The 17,719-nt window shown below is 32.7% G+C and overlaps 1 protein-coding gene across 4 annotated transcripts in view; it reads right to left on the reverse strand.

Moving 5' to 3' along the window:
- Positions 1–17,719, reverse strand: part of atp2b1a (ATPase plasma membrane Ca2+ transporting 1a) — a 239,432-nt gene that overhangs the window by 99,839 nt on the left and 121,874 nt on the right. For all 4 annotated transcript variants that reach the window (XM_073945708.1, XM_073945710.1, XM_073945712.1 and 1 more), the window contains one exon: positions 16,073–16,205. The gene's annotated coding sequence lies outside the window, so the exon portion shown is untranslated. The remainder of the gene's footprint in view (positions 1–16,072; positions 16,206–17,719) is intronic.

Here is a 17,719-nt window from a genome sequence, read left to right on the forward strand (position 1 = left end):
TGTTGATACTGCTCCCTCAACAGACATTTAACTGACTATAAGAAACTTTGCAAGCACGTCAACCTACACTAACCCTAACCCCAACAGTCTACTTACAGTATAATCTAATGAGAAATAGTTGGCATGTGGATGCAATGTAACTTAAATTCAACAAATGGAGAATCAAAATAAAGTGCGACCAAATTTCAGACTGCACTTAGAGGTTTTTGCATCTGGGGTCTTAGAGGGCCGGTGTTCTGGAGAGTTTAGCTCCAACCCTAGTCAAACACACCTGAACCAGCAAATCATATATATATATATATATATATATATATATATATATATATATATATATATATATATATATATATATATATATATATATATATATACTGTATATATCCTCCTGTGACCCCGCCCAATGACTTCCTCTGAAGTGGTCATGAAGTTTCTTAGAATTTTTTGCGCTACTCTGTCAAGTCCTGTTGTACTGTTCAGAGAACATCCTGGAATTTCTAGTGATGTGTCAATTGATTGGCTGGCATGTTAGGAACCACTTCTTACATTGCATCCAAAATGGCCGACAAACAAAAAAGCACATTTTATGGGAAGGAGAGATGTATGTAAAATGTAGCTTTTTAAATGTTTTTTACTATTATTATTACATATATATTTGTTTATTAAAGTGGATATGCTGTAAAACAAACAAAAAAAAAATGTCAAAACTCTAAATTGTAGAATTTTTTTTTTAATCCAAAGGATATAGGAAATCACAGAAGAAAAAAAAAAGAAAAAAAATATTTGAGTCTCAGGAACTCTTCATATAATCTACAGCTATTGAAAAAACCCACATACTTGGTCAATTTATGGTTATTTGGTGGAATAACTCCATTTCAAAGACAACATCAAAACATCTGTTATTTTGACCACTGTTTTTTCTGGGTAAATATGATGCTGTATAAAGGGCAACATATAAATAAATGTAACATTTGACTCGAACCTAAAAACAGTAAATCCAGAGAAATGGAGAATGTTCAAGTGGTCTCTTACTATATATAATTACTAGCCATCCTGTGAAATTTAAATTACTTATCAATTATCTTCTAAGTGCTCACAAAGAAAAAAGGAAAGAAAAAAAAATATTTAGTATACTAAAATCAGGCAAAAACAGGTCAATATTATTAATATATTATTATGTACAGTATGTGTATTGTATATAGACAGTCTCTTCATTCACAATCTTTCCAAATGATGCACACATCTGACAAGCACTGCATTTCTTTCTACTTGCTTTTTTACTCTGTTGTACCTAGTGCTTTCAGAATAAATGCAGGGTGAACCAGAGTCTGTCTGCTTCCCTGTCAGAGACTATAGAGACTGTCTGAAAGCTGGGCTATACATAGACCACAGCAACTCCCCACATAATGCCAGATCTGTATTCCACTCCATTTATCAGCGTAACACTTAATACTTCAAGCAGGACTTGAAGTGAACCGTGCAGTTCATCTCACCATATCTGACCAGAACCCTTAGTAAATGTCAGCACATAAAAACCTCCGGTCAGCTTTCGGCTTTATGTGCACTTCAGTGGTTTTGGCACTTATGCTGATTTGGAGTCCGTTGAAAAAGCATCCATATAAATATATATGAAATAAGTGGCGGTTTGATTGTGCGGTGGCAACCGCTTTGGCAGAGAGAAAGCCATTACGCAGATTCCCTCTCTTGGCGAACACTGGAAGGGTCGGAACGAGGGGCAGAGACGCCACCTATCACTGCCATCTTCGTTTGTCATTACAAGTCAGCTTCTTTGGTATATCATGCCAGCTCGGATGCTTTACAACACAAGCAGCAGAGCATCTGAAATCAGACATCAACAGACATGCAGCCCACCGAGGGACAGTTATATTGATGGCTTTTCCTAACAACATGAACACAAATGCTAAAGTCTTTAAAGTGTCAGATGTAAACAAATACGCATAAATATAAGCATTCTAATATTGACAGTCATTTGATGATGGCGAACATAGAGTTTTCAATAGACTTCAGTTTGCTCGGGGAAAATGGGCTTCACTGAAACTAACCAAAACATACAATTTGCAGCATTTTTCAGTGGTAAAAACATCATTGTGAATTAATTTCCATGTAAATAATGATTACAGGGCTTCAACGCTTCCCATTCACTTTGAATGGATGATGTCAGGTGTTGCCGAACTGCATTGTGAATCCGTCGGCAACACTTCAGAGGCGTTGCTCGCTGCAGAAGTTGCGACTTGCTCAACTTTTCAAGCGCCGATGGAAGCGTCAGCCAATCAGATTGCTGTATGCAAATACATCAGCTCAGACAGTGGCCTATTGCCAACTAATTTCATTGGCTGACGCTGCTGTGATGATCGTGTCAGCTCCAACTTCAGACACGCCCTCTGTCAAGCATTGCCGCTGAAGCCCCATGTGAACGGAGCGTAAGGTGCTGTACTTTATGTGCTGAAAAAAGAGATTTCTCAATTGCATAAAGGATGTCTATTGCAGGGAATAAATGGCTGCAAATCATGTAAACCGATGCTTCAAATCAAGATTGTATCGATGTTGTTTTTGCAACAAGCAAAAGTGTTTGTCAATGTTTCAATTGATTAGTTCAAAACTCTGATTCATCCAGTAATGCAACTAGGAACGTCTCTTTAAACGAATCATTGAATCATTCAAGCAGCAAGCTTTTGTTTCTATACTTACTGAAATTAATTAATATAATAGCAAATTAAAACAAGGTCAGAATCTCAAGAAAGAGGACTCATTTTGCCGGTAAAACAGGGAGTTTTATGGCTCTGATAAACCTGAATGCAAGCTGTACAGTAATATAATGAAAACAAAACATAGCAGGTCTCATTCAAAGCACAAGCATCCTACTTGCAGCTCTTTATAAAGACTCATAATCATAAATAATTCACAATAGCCTCAGATTCTAAAAGGAAAAAGGTCTGCCTTTTGTTTTTCTACCCAGATCTGCGTTAAAACAAATGAAAATGCTCTCCGCATGTAAACAGACATTAATAATCGTCTAACTGGCAGAATGAAATGAGTTTTCATATGTCAGTTGCATTAATATCCCTTTAAACAAGACATCAATCTCTGCGGCTGCCTGTCCAGTCAAATGATATTGGTGTTTTTTTTTTTCTTTCTTTCAGTTTTATAAATGACCCCAGGTGTATTGGGAAGAGATGAATAAATCAGAGAGACAGATTGCCTAGAGAAGAAATATGCCATAAATAGCCATGCAAGTGTAAGAATAATTACGCAACTGCAACTGTGGGTGACCTCATTACACAGCCTGCAGGGTAAATACGCCACCGCCATCAGCATCTAATGCATACAACATTACCATTCAACATGACCACAATCATGAGGCTGCTGACCAAACCTCCTAATGAGAGAGAAAGAGAAAGAGAGAGTAACGCACATGAAGCAGCAAACATCAAATGTGGCAGAATCTCCAAAGAATCTCCAGCAAACAAAACTCATCTGAAATCTGAAATATCTATTTTTCTTTTAGATTTTTTTTTTTTAAAACTGTAAAACCCGATAAGGTCTGATAACTCAAACTATTTAAGTTTTGAAAGCAAATGGTTTGAGTAGTGTAAACTTATTTATGTATATTAGGTCATATACACATTTATTATTTTGTCAAACATTTAAAGTATTATTAGTAACAAACATTTCAGCTATCAAACCAATATGAGGTTATTCTGTAGCTAATCATATGGTTTGGTATTGCTTCTAGCATTTAGTTAACACAAAAAGTTTGAATTTATTCATTCCTAATTCCTGCTTGATATAATCACTTTATGAGCAGGGTTGGATATCGTTTGGGGTTAATTCGATACCGGTGCTAAATCGATACTTTTAAAACGGTGCTAAAGCGGTGCCTGAACCAATACTATTGAGCTACAAAATTATGGTGGATGACTCTAAAAAAATCTTTTATTTGACAAAATTAAAAAAAAAATTATAATTTTCATAGAACTATATCATTAAAGTTTAAAGTAAACATCAATTCACATTTTATATATTTGAATTACATTAATATATTTCATTTGATCATTTGTTGGTTAGCATGAATTTAAGATTTCTATTACGAAATTACATTAGCTTACTACTAACTTGTGGAAAGGCTGTCATCAAAATACTGAACTCCTTTTTGTAGGGTTGGGGCTTGTGACTATGTTTACAGGTTATCAGTAATCTAATGATTTGCCTTAATCTGAATAAAACAGTAATATGATTAATGATGATAATATGATTAAGGTGTTTACATGAACTGCTTTTTGAATATTTCTTTCATGTCCTCAACTTACGTTATAGTACATAAATCGATTAATTGCGTCACCACGCTCTCCATGTTTCCTCCAGAGTTTCATGTAATTTCAGGTGTTTAATTTTTAATTTTTTCAACTTTAACTGCAGTTTCACTTTCATTCAGGCACATTTTATTCATGCCCCCATGACAAACAGGTGTTTGATGCAAGCATTAAGTAAGGAGTGGTGGAAGAGTGCTCTTTTAATGGAATTTGATACTGCACGTTGTATAGAAAGAAAAAACCTCTTTTCGCGACGCAGGTGTCTGTGGTCCTTTAAGGTAAACAAAAATCACTGTTTACATGGTAGTCTAGACTCTTAATCCGAGTATTGTCTCAATCATAATAAAATCAGAGCATTGGTGTCCATGTACGTACTCACTGAAAGTGCCAGATTATGTCGCAAGCTTTTCTCTACCTTTAAGTTTATTCAATGAGCCCTCAAATTTGTCATTAAGTTTGATGTGTTTCCCCCTTACACGCAACATTTGTAAAGCATCTGCTGGTTTCAGAGGTACCGGTTTTAAAGGTACCGGTGCTATAATGGCTATATAAGTTGAAACAGGCACGTGCAAACATAGGGCTCAACCTGTGTAGTGCACATGCCCTTTTTAGTCTTGGATAGAAAGTGCCCTTCCAAAATGATCAAAAGTGCCCCTGCGACACCCCTCCGCCCTTCAGTAGTGTTTATAGAAAATGCAATATTAACTAAACCAGGTATAAATATTAACCAAATATCAGAACATAAAATATAACGGATAATACAAGACAAGAAATAAATACAAAAGTGACAGAAGCAAATTATTTTAAGATATATTTAAACATAGTTTGCATTTAAAAAAATATGCATAAAATTATTCAGAATATCATTATTAATAGCACTAATCAACCATAAATAAATATTATTTAAACATAAATAAATATTAAAATATATGTACAGAAGCAATAATAATATAATTACTGATTTACTGAATACATACAGTATATTTCTTTTTTTGTGATTAAGTTTTTTTATTGATTTTGATTGTACATGCGAGTGGTCGTACCATCTTTACAATTTTCTTTCAATAAAACAAAACAAGATCCACTCCACAACCCCCCACACCCTCACCCCCCCCCACCAAAAAAAAAAAAACATACAGTATATTTCAATGCATTTATAGAAATATGTCATAAAATATAGCAAAATTACTCGCAGTACCAGAAAATAGGTAAAGTAAGCAAAAAACAATAAGTAAAATATAACACAAAAAGAGTAAAACTGCTGCAAAAAGAAATCAGCAGACTATCTCAAGGTATTTATATTACCAAAATCTCAAGATTTCTACATAAATTATAAATAAAATAATAATATAAATAAAACAATGCATATGTTTAATTTAGCTGTAATGAATGTCAATAGATAATAAGAAACTTATATAATGGTTTAGAAATAATTGCAAAAAATACTAGAAATTGGGTTAATATGAAAGAATAGAATGCAATAGAATAAATTGAAAGACCAGAAAAAAGCAAGAGTGTTGTATTGAATATTTTAGCGGATTATTTAGAAATATTTTTATAAATAGTCTGTAAAATATGCATTCAAATTACTCCGAATATCATTATTAAATGGCACTAATAAATCAAACATAAATAAATATTAAAATATATGTAATATGAGAATACAGTTAATGCTGTACTGCATAAATACAGTCTATATTAATGTATTTATATAAATACTTCATAAGAATATTGCAAAATTACTCACAGTAACAAAAAATAGGTAAAATAAGAAATAAAATAATTAAAATACAAGGCAAAAAGAGTAAAACTACTGCAAAAACAAATGAATAATTGAATAATATAATATAATATAATATAATATAATATAATATAATATAATATAATATAATATAATATAATATAATATAATATAATAGCATAACATAACATAACATAACATAACATAACATAACATAACATAATATAATATAATATAAAATAATATAATATAATATAATATAATATAATATAATATAATATAATATAATATAATATAATATAATATAATATAATATAATATAATATAAGGAAACACAAGTAAAAGAGCAAGCTGACTGCTTTAGTGAATATGAGTGGTAGTAAATTTGTGGATGTTCCCCATCCCCCAGTGTCCTGTAGTGCTATTGAGTTGAGAGTCAGACTCATCACAGGATGACATAACTTAAGCCTGCTTTACTGAGCACAGCTGCAATTCCCTGTATTTCAGATTACACTACGTCATCATTTTAAACTTGCATACAACATGCACACGAGCCCTGCGCTGACATCACTGCATTTCTGACATTCCTGCAAACATATAAACAATGACATCATGATTTTACCACTGGCCAGCTTTCACCAAGAGAGAGAGAGAGAGAAACACACACACACACAACGTCGTCTCATTCTCATTTTACTACACAGAGGCCACACACAACACACACACAAGCACAGATAAAAGATATATTTATAGATTCTCTTCCTGTTTTTATGACAGTTTTGTTTGTCATTAAAATCCTCATTGTTTTTGACATTTTATATATAGCCTTTATATTGTTACACTTTTAATCAAGCATATTATTATTTAATTATATTAAAATAGTTCATTATCTTCATGTAAAAAGATTAGAGATCTTTATTGTCCACACGTGTGGCCTCCCAAACATCACAAATACAAAACACAAACACAAAGCTTCCTACACTACAGATTACCAACACACAACACACAACCCTGTTATTATTCAGTAATACAAAATAATATTAACAACACACACACACACACACACACACACACACACACACACACACACACACACACACACACACACACACACACACACACACGACTTTAACAGAACAAACATTTAATATAATATCATTTATTTAATGTAATCATCATATTGAATACTACTACTACTACTACTAATACTTATTCATTTATTATATTTTTAACTATTATAATTTTTATTATAATTTATTAGAACAGAATATTTGTAAATATTATAAAGAATCTATATTTTAAAGATATCTAAATCTTGTAGATATTGACAGGGGATATTTCAATACTGTATATATGTTTTATTTGCATATATTAGTAGTAATAATAATAATAATAATAATAATTATTATAATTATAATAACTATTATTGTTTTTATTATTATTATTATTATTATTATTATTATTATAGTTGCTTTTATTTGTATTTCTTTAGGGTTTTCAATATGTATGTTTTATTTGCATATAATAATAATAATAATAATAATAATAATAATAATAATAATAATAATAATAATAATAATATGACTTAATAAAATAATAAGACTTAATACAAATAATAAAATGACTTTACCAGTTACAATAACATAAATATTGTTCATAATTCAATTATATTTAGCAAAATAAGAAGTGTTTAAGTGCTTGTGATTATCTAGTGGACAATAACATAATATTTTTATTTTTACTTTCACTTTGTAAAATGCGAATGAAATACTAATAAGTAGGGATGTTTTAATATATATGCTTTATTTGCATATAATATTAATAATAATTATATTATAATTATAATAATTATTATTATTATTATTATTATTATTATTATTATTATTATTATTATTATTATTATTATATACTATTTTACCATCTCTTTGTAAAACTTAAGAAACACTAACAACAGTATAAAAATATTTATAGTAACAATAATAATAATAATAATTATTATTATTATTAGTAGTAGTAGTATTATCATTATATACTATTTTTACTATCACTTTGTAATATTTAAGAAACATTATTGTTATTATTATTATTATTATTATTATTAGTAGTAGTAGTAGTAGTAGTAGTAGTAGTAGTAGTAGTAGTAGCAGTAGTAGTATTATTATACACTATTTTTACCATCACTTTGTAAAACTTAGAAAACACTAATAACAGAATAAAAAAATAAATAATAACAATTATTATTAATATTATTATTATTATTAGTAGTAGTATCATTTTATACTATTTTTTCATCACTTTGTAAAACTTAAGAAACACTAACTCTAAAATAATAATAATTATTATTATTATTACCATTATAATTATTATTATCATTATTATTATTATACTTAAAAAAAGAATACAATGGCGTTACCAGCTACAATAACATCAGTACTGCTCTTAATTCAATAACATTTAGCAAAATGTGAAGTGTTTAAGTGCTTGCAATAATCTAGTGGCCCAAATAACCGTCCCTTTACCATGTCAGATACACAACATATGCGAGCTCTGAGGCTGAATGGACAATTGCTCATGACATCTGACACACGCAGTCATGCAGGAGGAACATTAGCAGTCGCACAGAAAATAGTATGTGATGCCTTTAAGAACATTGAAAAAGTCTGACAAGCCTCATCACTTATGCTCACATTGATAAGATATGATTGTCCGCCGACTGCAATGAAGAGGAAAAACAGGCAAATATGAAATTATTTTTGATTCTTGTTCAAACTACTTATTCAAAATGAGCTGAAACAACACAATTCTTTAGGGGTTTATGTTCAATCCACTTACATTTGGAAAAACAATTAAGTGTTGGGGGACAAAATGAAGGTGTAATAGCAAAAATACACCATTAGGAAAGAAAAATGCTCTCCCAAGATGTCTAATGTTTTGGTTAACAACATTCAAAAGTTAGTTTTCGCAAATCATTAATTATAATTGTGAAGTAACATATTATGTTTGCTGTTTTACGTGCAAACCTCTTGTGGGGGCAGGATAAACAGCAGTCTATTCTGATTGGCTGGTGAAATTTTGATGTCTACCTGTCCTGAAAGTCGAAACTTCTGAGAGGGAGTTTATATGCTTATTTGTTGACTGTATTGTCCTCACAATGACTTTTTATTTGGTTTATTATTATACCTAATCATGCAGTGAAGTATATGGGTTGTGTTTTAGATGACATGATGGCTGCTTTTGCAAGACAGGAGGTCTTCTAAGACACTCAGACTTTAAAACACTGGCTAGTGCATTAGTTCACTCACTCTTGGACTATGCTGCACTTTTAAAATAGCTGTAGTAAAATATAATAAATAAATAAAATAAACTGCAGACTGCCCAAAATAAGTTGTATAGACTTTTTTGAAAGTACCTCATACACGCACATGCACACACACACATACATAAATATGCTCTGCTGCCAGTACCAATGGGTATTAAAGAGATGCAGGTTTGCAAGTTTACAGTTTTTTTTAGAAGGGATGTAAAAAACACTTTTAAAAACATCTTTAAAAATCTTTATCTTTTATATATTTTTGTTTTATTATTGACATTAACATTTTTTTTTTGTGGTGAGTTTTTTTAAACTGAGGTTGATTGGACTTTTATTTTTAATTACATTTCGAGGACCACCATGAAAATAACCCAAATTTTTTATCCTCAACCATTTTAAAATGTAAGTGTCTTATTGGACTTGCTTGTATATTGTTTTAAATAACGTTAATAAAACAAACAAATAATGTGCATTCAAATACACTCACTAAGAGCGGCTCGTCAAAATCTCAGTAGCCAATCAGAGTTGACCACTGTTAAGTCTACACCCTTGGGAGCTTTATAGTTTTTAATAGTTGTTGAACTGAGGTTGATTAGACTTATGTTTTTTTTTTTCCGAGTATGAATATGTTATAAGTTTTATATAATATAATATTTATAATATAAGTTGTTTTTTTGTGTTTTTTTTATCCTCAACTGTTTAAAAAATGTTTGTGAATGGACTTGTTTGCATATTGTTTTAAAATTTGCCCAAAAATTATTAAAATTATCCAATCAGAGTTGACCACTGTTATGCCCGCCTCCTCGAGAGCCAGTTGTTAATAGTTGTTGAACTGAGGTTGATTGGACTTTAATTTTAGAATTTCGAGTACCACAAGGAAAATAACCCAAGTTTTTTTGTGTGTGTTTTTTATCCTCAACTGTTTTGAAATGCGTGTGACTTGTTTATGTATATTGTTAATACGTCAATTACGTCAATAAAACAAACCAACAATGTGCATTCAAATGCACTCCCTAAGAGCTGTCCGTCAAAATCTCAGTATCCAATCAGAGTTAACCACTGTTAAACCTGCCCCGGTGCCCCCCATGAGAAAGTTATGTCAAAGTATGAACAAATGACCAAAGCGTAAACCAAAACTCTTACATAAGTATTTCATTTAAATGTCATGTATTTACATATTTACATATTATTTTAATTGTAATATCATATTTCTAATATTTTCTAGAATAGTTATGTTCATTTATATTAAGTTCTGCTCAATTTTATTATAATTTTTCTGATATTTCTGATTTTTTTTTGTTATATTTCCTACATAGTTATTTTCATTTATATTAAGCTCTGCTAAATTTTATTATTATAGTCCTGTTATTATATTCATATATTCTACATAGTTTTTTCACTTATATTAAGCTATGTTTATTTTTATTATGTTTGTTATAGTTCTGATATTATATTGATATTTTCTACATAGTTATGTTCACTTATATTAAGCTACGTTCATTTTTATTATCATGTTCCTGATATTTCTGATATTATTTTGACATTTTCTACACAGTTTTTTCACTTATATTAAGCAATGTTCATTTTTATTATCATGTTTCTGATATTTCTTATATTATTTTGATATTTTCTACATATTTTTTTTCACTTATATTAAGCTACGTTCATTTTTATTATCATGTTTCTGATATTTTCAATTATTTTCTACAGCTATGGTCATTTATTTTAAGCTCTGCTCATTTTTATTATCATGTTTTTGATATTTTCAGATATTTTCAATTATTTTCTACAGCTATGGTCATTTATTTTAAGCTCTGCTCATTTTTATTATCATGTTTTTGATATTTTCAGATATTTTCTACATTGTTACAGTATGTTTGTTTATATTAAGCTGCGTTCATTTTTATTATCACAAACATAATTCAATAGTCTCAGACCACCTTCAAAAGGATGGCAGGAATTCACAGCAGGATTGTATCAATTTTCCACAGGTGAAAGGCAGAGCTTTTTACTATTCACAGCGTGACAGATCACAAAACCCCAGGGAACAGCAGCCACACACCTGCATGGAGGAAGAAGAAGAAGAAAAAAACAGAGAGAAAGAGAGCGTAAAATACAGGAACAAGCATCTAAACATGGGCATGGACTTTTTTCAAAGGTGGAAAACAAATGAAGCACAGCAGAAATCGAAGTGTACAGACACACGCAGGATTACAAACACACTGGGATTACAGAGAAGCACACAAGCCCCTCCCCTCCCCCCCAAAAAAACACACGTCACAGGATTACGCCAGACTTCCCACATCCAGCCAGAACGGTTTTCTAGGCAAAGCTGAGGGCAGAAGCAGAAACACTGACATCATGCCATGGACTATTGCCATCTCTACACTTCTGATGCTACTGCATGTGCAAATCACACACAGCTACGCTTCACACACACTTGCCGCCTCAGGAGGAATGCAAATGCAAGATTTAGTTTGTACATTCATCTGAAATGCACTAGCACAATTTGCACAAAGGATTTAGCTAAAAACAAACTGCAATGGGGTGTAAATCTTTGAAAAGGACAAATATATATTTGGTTTATTGACTAATATTTAAAGCATTACTGACCAACAATGTTCTTCTCCTACTCCTTGTCTTGAGAATACTTCAGATTTAAAATATATTGTAAGTATAAGACCTTTTTGAGTTTTATTGTTTAATAATGTTTTTTTTTTTTTTTTTTTTTGGTGCTTTAGAAGTAGCTTTGGAAGGATTTAGAACACTTAACAGGTAACTCAAACCGTTTGAGGAAACAGATTGCAACAAACCATTTAAGTTTAAAAACTAATGAGTTCTGTGAACTTAATCCATTTGAGTAAATGTAGCAATCTGAGCACAGTAAAACCCAATAAATGAAGAGAACTCAAACCAACTGAGTACTGTAAAACCCAATAAGTTAAGGCAGCTCAAATGGTGTGAGGAAACCGATAGCTACAAGTCATTTGAGTTAAAAAAAAACATATCTATATGAGTACTGGGAAATTCCTTCATTTAAATTGAAGTAATGAGGTATTTAATTAACTCATTACCTTCAACACTGAGTTCAAAACTCTTTTCAAATGAGTAGAATGAACTTTCAGTCAATTTTGAGTAACTGCACTCATTTCAATTGATAAAGTTGACTGTTGGGTTTTACAGTGAAGTATTAAATAATACCCCAGAAAAAATATTTGAATTATTATTTGATTTACAGTTTCTGTCATGCACATTTTTACTTTTAAATGAGAGATTTAGATGTATTAAATAATTTTCTAGAAAAGAATATTACCATTATTAGCTTTAGCTTTAATTAATTTTGCTCATGCTTTAGCTTTAGTAATATTTAAACAAGAGTTTATAAATTATAACTACATAAATTATAATACACAATTTTGCAGTTTTTATTTATTTATTTATTGTGGGAAATATGCATATAGTTTTATATGCTATCATGTTTCTATTCATTTACCTTTCCTGTTTATATTTCGTTTCAGTTTTAGCTTTAGCAACCAGGGATTTCCAGATGCGTTCAAATGAGTGGGAATCGGGTCCGATCACGTGGTTTCAGATTCGATCGGAATCGGACGTTACCTTCCGATCAGGACTTGAATATATATGTATATATACACTGCAAAACAGTGTTAAGTTAATTCAAACCATTTGAGGAAACCGATTGCAACAAACCATTTAAGTTCAAAAACTAATCCTAATGAGTACTGTGAACTTAATCCATTTGAGTAAATGAAGCAATTTGCGCACATTAAAACTCAATAAATGAAGAGAACTCAAACCAACGGAGTACTGTAAAACCCAATAAGTTAAGACAACCCAAACCATTTTAGGATAAAAACTATATCTATAGATATAGATAAAGTAATGAGGTATGTAATGAACTTATTACCTTCAACATTGAGTTTAAAATTCTTTACAAATGAGTATATATATATATATATATATATATATATATATATATATATATATATATATATATATATATATATATACATACATACATTCTCATTATTTTGAACACATCTATATTTATGCGGTGGCACAGAGTTAGACCTCTTTCTTGACTTCACACAGGAACAGCAACGAGTGCGGCATGACATTACTTTGTTGCAAAGATGATATTGCTTAAATGTCGGCAAAGTAGAACACAGAAGCAGCTTGAAGCGGAAACTGTGAGTATGGCTGCGGTCTGAAGGTATACTAAAGTTGATGATGAGAACATTGCCATAGCAAACTGTAAAATATGTAAACTTTAAGGTTTTTGAGTTGAGGTGCTATTTGTTATATTAGATGTTTTATTATATATATATTTACAGTTTTTTTTAAAGTTATTTATTACTCAATTGTTCGAGCTACCTCACAGAAGTGCTCTGTTTGTTAAAAGAGTTGTTGAATGTTAAAATAAGGTGAATAAAATAAAAAACAAGGAATATCCTGCATCTGTTTCTTCGCTAATGACCTAGACTCAGGGGTAAAAAACCCTGATCTGTACATCCCTATTAACAACACTTCGCTTTGTTCAGTTTTAGTAATCTCAATACTTTAAAAAATATATAAGTACAACTTATTTCCATTTTTACTCTATTTCAACTTTTACTATTCACTTCAAATGCAGTGCAATATTTTCTAAAGCACATAACTGAAGATTATTTAGAGAGAGTTTGACACAGGCCAGTGGTTTATTTAAAGGGCCAATTAACCCACTTAGTGGGGGGTCCGACCCTACAAGGACATTAAAAAATAGAGCAGAGTTTTTTTTTCCCCTTTTGGACATACAGAAGTAAACCCTCTTAGAAACAATATTTTCTTTTTGTAATTGTGGAAAACTTTATAAACCATTAAATCAAATGGTGGCATAGTTGATTAGAATCTCCTTTTTTTCCAAAGCCTTCAAAAAGCTCCATGTCCCAGATCTAAGTTGGGGGAGAAAAAGTCAGACTGACCCGGCAGAGCGAAGTGGAGTTGAAAAAGTAGGTAGGCTGGAAGAGCCAATGGCCCAGTCTGACAATTCACTTCAGCAATCAGGTCAAAGACAAACCACAGCGGACACACACATGCATGCATGCACACACATATACACAAGTCGAACGTTGTGAGAACTGCGTGAGGGAAATGGGGGTCTTCATATATGCATATTCTTTTTGCCATGATCACAAACAGAAGTTACATTGAAGTTTCCATGAAAATTAAACCACAGAAACATCATGCTGTGTGCACACTTCCATATACATTGGTATTAGGGGATAACATGACAAAACATGACTGCCACTGCATTATTATAATTTTATTGTAGATTTACATTTATAAACACTACACTGCCAATAGGTTTAAGACATCTGCCTTTGTGCACTTCATGACATCCCAATCCTAATCTGCAGGGTTTCATATTTGACCCACCTTTTGCAGATATAAAAGCATAGACTCCTCCACAAGTTTAACAAGAGTGTTTAAGGCTATTTTTGACCATTCTTCTAGTAGTGCATTTGTGTGATGTTGGACAAGAAGGCCGGGCTTGCAGTGTTAGCTCTAATTCATACTAAAGCTGATCAGTTGGGTTGAGGTCAGGACTCTGTTTTTTGGACCTTGCTTTGTGCACTGAAGTTGAAACATCGCAGGCAGCAAAGAATTCTAGCCCGGGTTTGGCATAGAGCTGGTACAGCAGGCATTCATCCTGCAACTGGCATTCAGCATGTGGGCCAAACATGGCCCGGGATTGGCAGAGGTGCCACCATCTTTAAGGTGGCATATAAGATTTAGGGCAGATGTAAAATGCAGTATTTGGGTCAGAAGACTGATAAGTGTGATTGGTCACAGGTCTCCACTGTTCTAGAGTCAGTGGTGGTCTGCTTTACACCACTGCTTCCCACGCTTTGCATTGCCCTTGGTGATGAGCCTTAAATGCAGCTTTTCAGCAATGGAAACCTATTCTATAAAGCTCTCTATACTGATCTAGAGCTAGATCTGAAGACCATGTGATGTTGGAGGTCTGTAGATATTGATTCTGCAGAATGTTGGGGACTTCTGTGCACTTTGACCCTCAGTGTGTGGCTATTGTTTCCAATTGCTTCCATATTTATAATATGACTAATAGTTTACTGTGGATTATTTAGTAGTAATATTTAGCTCATTAGAGCGGGCCATTGTTTCACAGGTGTTTGTAGAGGTAGTGTTCATGATTTTATGCACTACTGGCCATGGAATGGATTTGAAGACCTAGATTCAAGGATTAGGAGGGGTGTTGCAAAACGTTCGGCAAAATAGTGTGTATATATATATATATATATATATATATATATATATAATTCATGCTAATGGTTGCAAATAAGAATTTGTGGTTCACAAGACAAGCCTGAAAATTACCCTGCATATGTTTAGCAGGCTACTGGTTTCAGTGCTGCTATTCTTCACTAAAATCGAAACGTTAACTCACTGCTTTCAGTAAGGGAACTAATTATAAAGAACTAAATAGAAATATAATTTATGTAATTATAATATAAATAATATTCAACATAGGCTCATTCTGAAAACGTGGCCCCATATACATTTCTGGAGATCGCAAATTTACCTGAAAACAGTATGGCTGCATTTTGTCTTTAAAGCGAATGCTATGGGGCAGTATGACATTTCTTTTTACACTTATACCAACTGACCGTTTACCTTCATTTGGACGGCTTTTCCAATGTAACCAGTTTGTCCAGTTGGCTTGCCATGTATGATGGCGGACTTGAGGTGCAGAGAAGAGTTGACCACAAGACAGGCTTCGAGTCCGGTGAAGAACAGTTCTAGAAAGCTGGTAAGACAAAAGCAAAAAATAAAATAAACAAGTAAATGACAGTGTGAGAATGTGGTGAAAATGAAAATGTGGTAAACAAATTAGGCTTTTCTTTTGTTTGGATTGCTTTTTAAAACTGTCGGTTGGGTTTAGGAAAGGGGGTGGGCGGTCAGTCGGTGCTTTCGAAAACACTATTGGTTGGGTTTAGGGAAAGGCGAGGGTGGTGTTATTAGTCAGTCAGTAGACAGTAAACTGTGGTCTCTGGTGGATTTACGTGACAACAGCAAGTGCGAATGGCACTCACGAGAGAAATTTGAGATCTCAAATGCGTACACAGCGGCCTCTGGTGGATGCGCGAAAACAAAAACTGGAAAAATGTAGCTCCTGAGACGAATTTTGCGATCTCCAGAAATGTATATAGGCGTTTGTTTTCAGAATAAGCCTGGGTTGGTAATATTTACATGTCATATTGTATAATGACATTTGATTAAAGAACTATTTAATTGTTGTCTGTCTATGATTTATGGTAAGTGCACAATACAAAAAGTATTTGTATTTCTCATAGTTGATAAGTGATTATGTTCCCAAAAGTACTGTTTTATTCTTTCTCTCCAAAGTTAGCTCATTTCAAATTTGGATACAGTTTTGCACCCAAAAATATGATGAAGTAGACACACTCACATACACAGTCACATCTCTCTGCTTTGACTGGCAGGCAGCCTCTAAATAATGTGCCCCCTCTGCATGATGGAGAGATTGTGGTGTCATTTCTTCCAGAGTGAGAGAAGAAATTTACCCATCAGGCTGCGCACAGTTTCATACAGGAACACAACACACACGACTCACCCGGCCTAAAAATAGCCGGAAACTTCAGGCGCAACGCACAACCTCCACTCAGCACAGCAGGACTAAAATCAGCCCGGTGGACGAATTCAATCACCACTCTAATGATATGCATGGAAATTCAGTCCGCCAGGCCGACTTTGAATAAACTCCTCTAACAAAACCGTTCCTGACCCAAGAGTCTGCTATTAGCGATTAGCGAAATTGAGAGATCGAAGGAAGCGCCTCAAAGCAAGTAACATCATGACCAGCAGCACTGGCAACGGGTGTGGAAATGACATCACCACTAGTCGATCTGCCACCAGGTATCATGACGATTGTGGTTGAACAAGTGTTTGTGCTTTTGCGTGGCATTGTGCCCGTGTAGACTGTGGCCTATATTGAGACTGGCTTGGTTGAGTGGAGGCCAAGACCACAGCCATCCCACAGTGAAATGGAACTTAACACTAGTATAGTAAAAACAACATTTATATACAAACGGCATCCCAAAGTAGCTGTCTGCCACACCTGCCATTGGTGAGGGACCATTTGGAAATTTATATTACAAAATAAACAAGTGCTAATGGAATTATTTCATGACAGATCAACCATAGTTACTGCCTGACTCTACATACTTCATCCTACTGTACACTATATACACTCCTTATGTAAAAAAGGTAACGATTGAATGATATCTATCTGAAATTAAA

The sequence above is a fragment of the Danio rerio genome, chromosome 4 (assembly GCF_049306965.1).
Source record: "Danio rerio strain Tuebingen ecotype United States chromosome 4, GRCz12tu, whole genome shotgun sequence".
Lineage (NCBI taxonomy): Eukaryota > Metazoa > Chordata > Actinopteri > Cypriniformes > Danionidae > Danio > Danio rerio.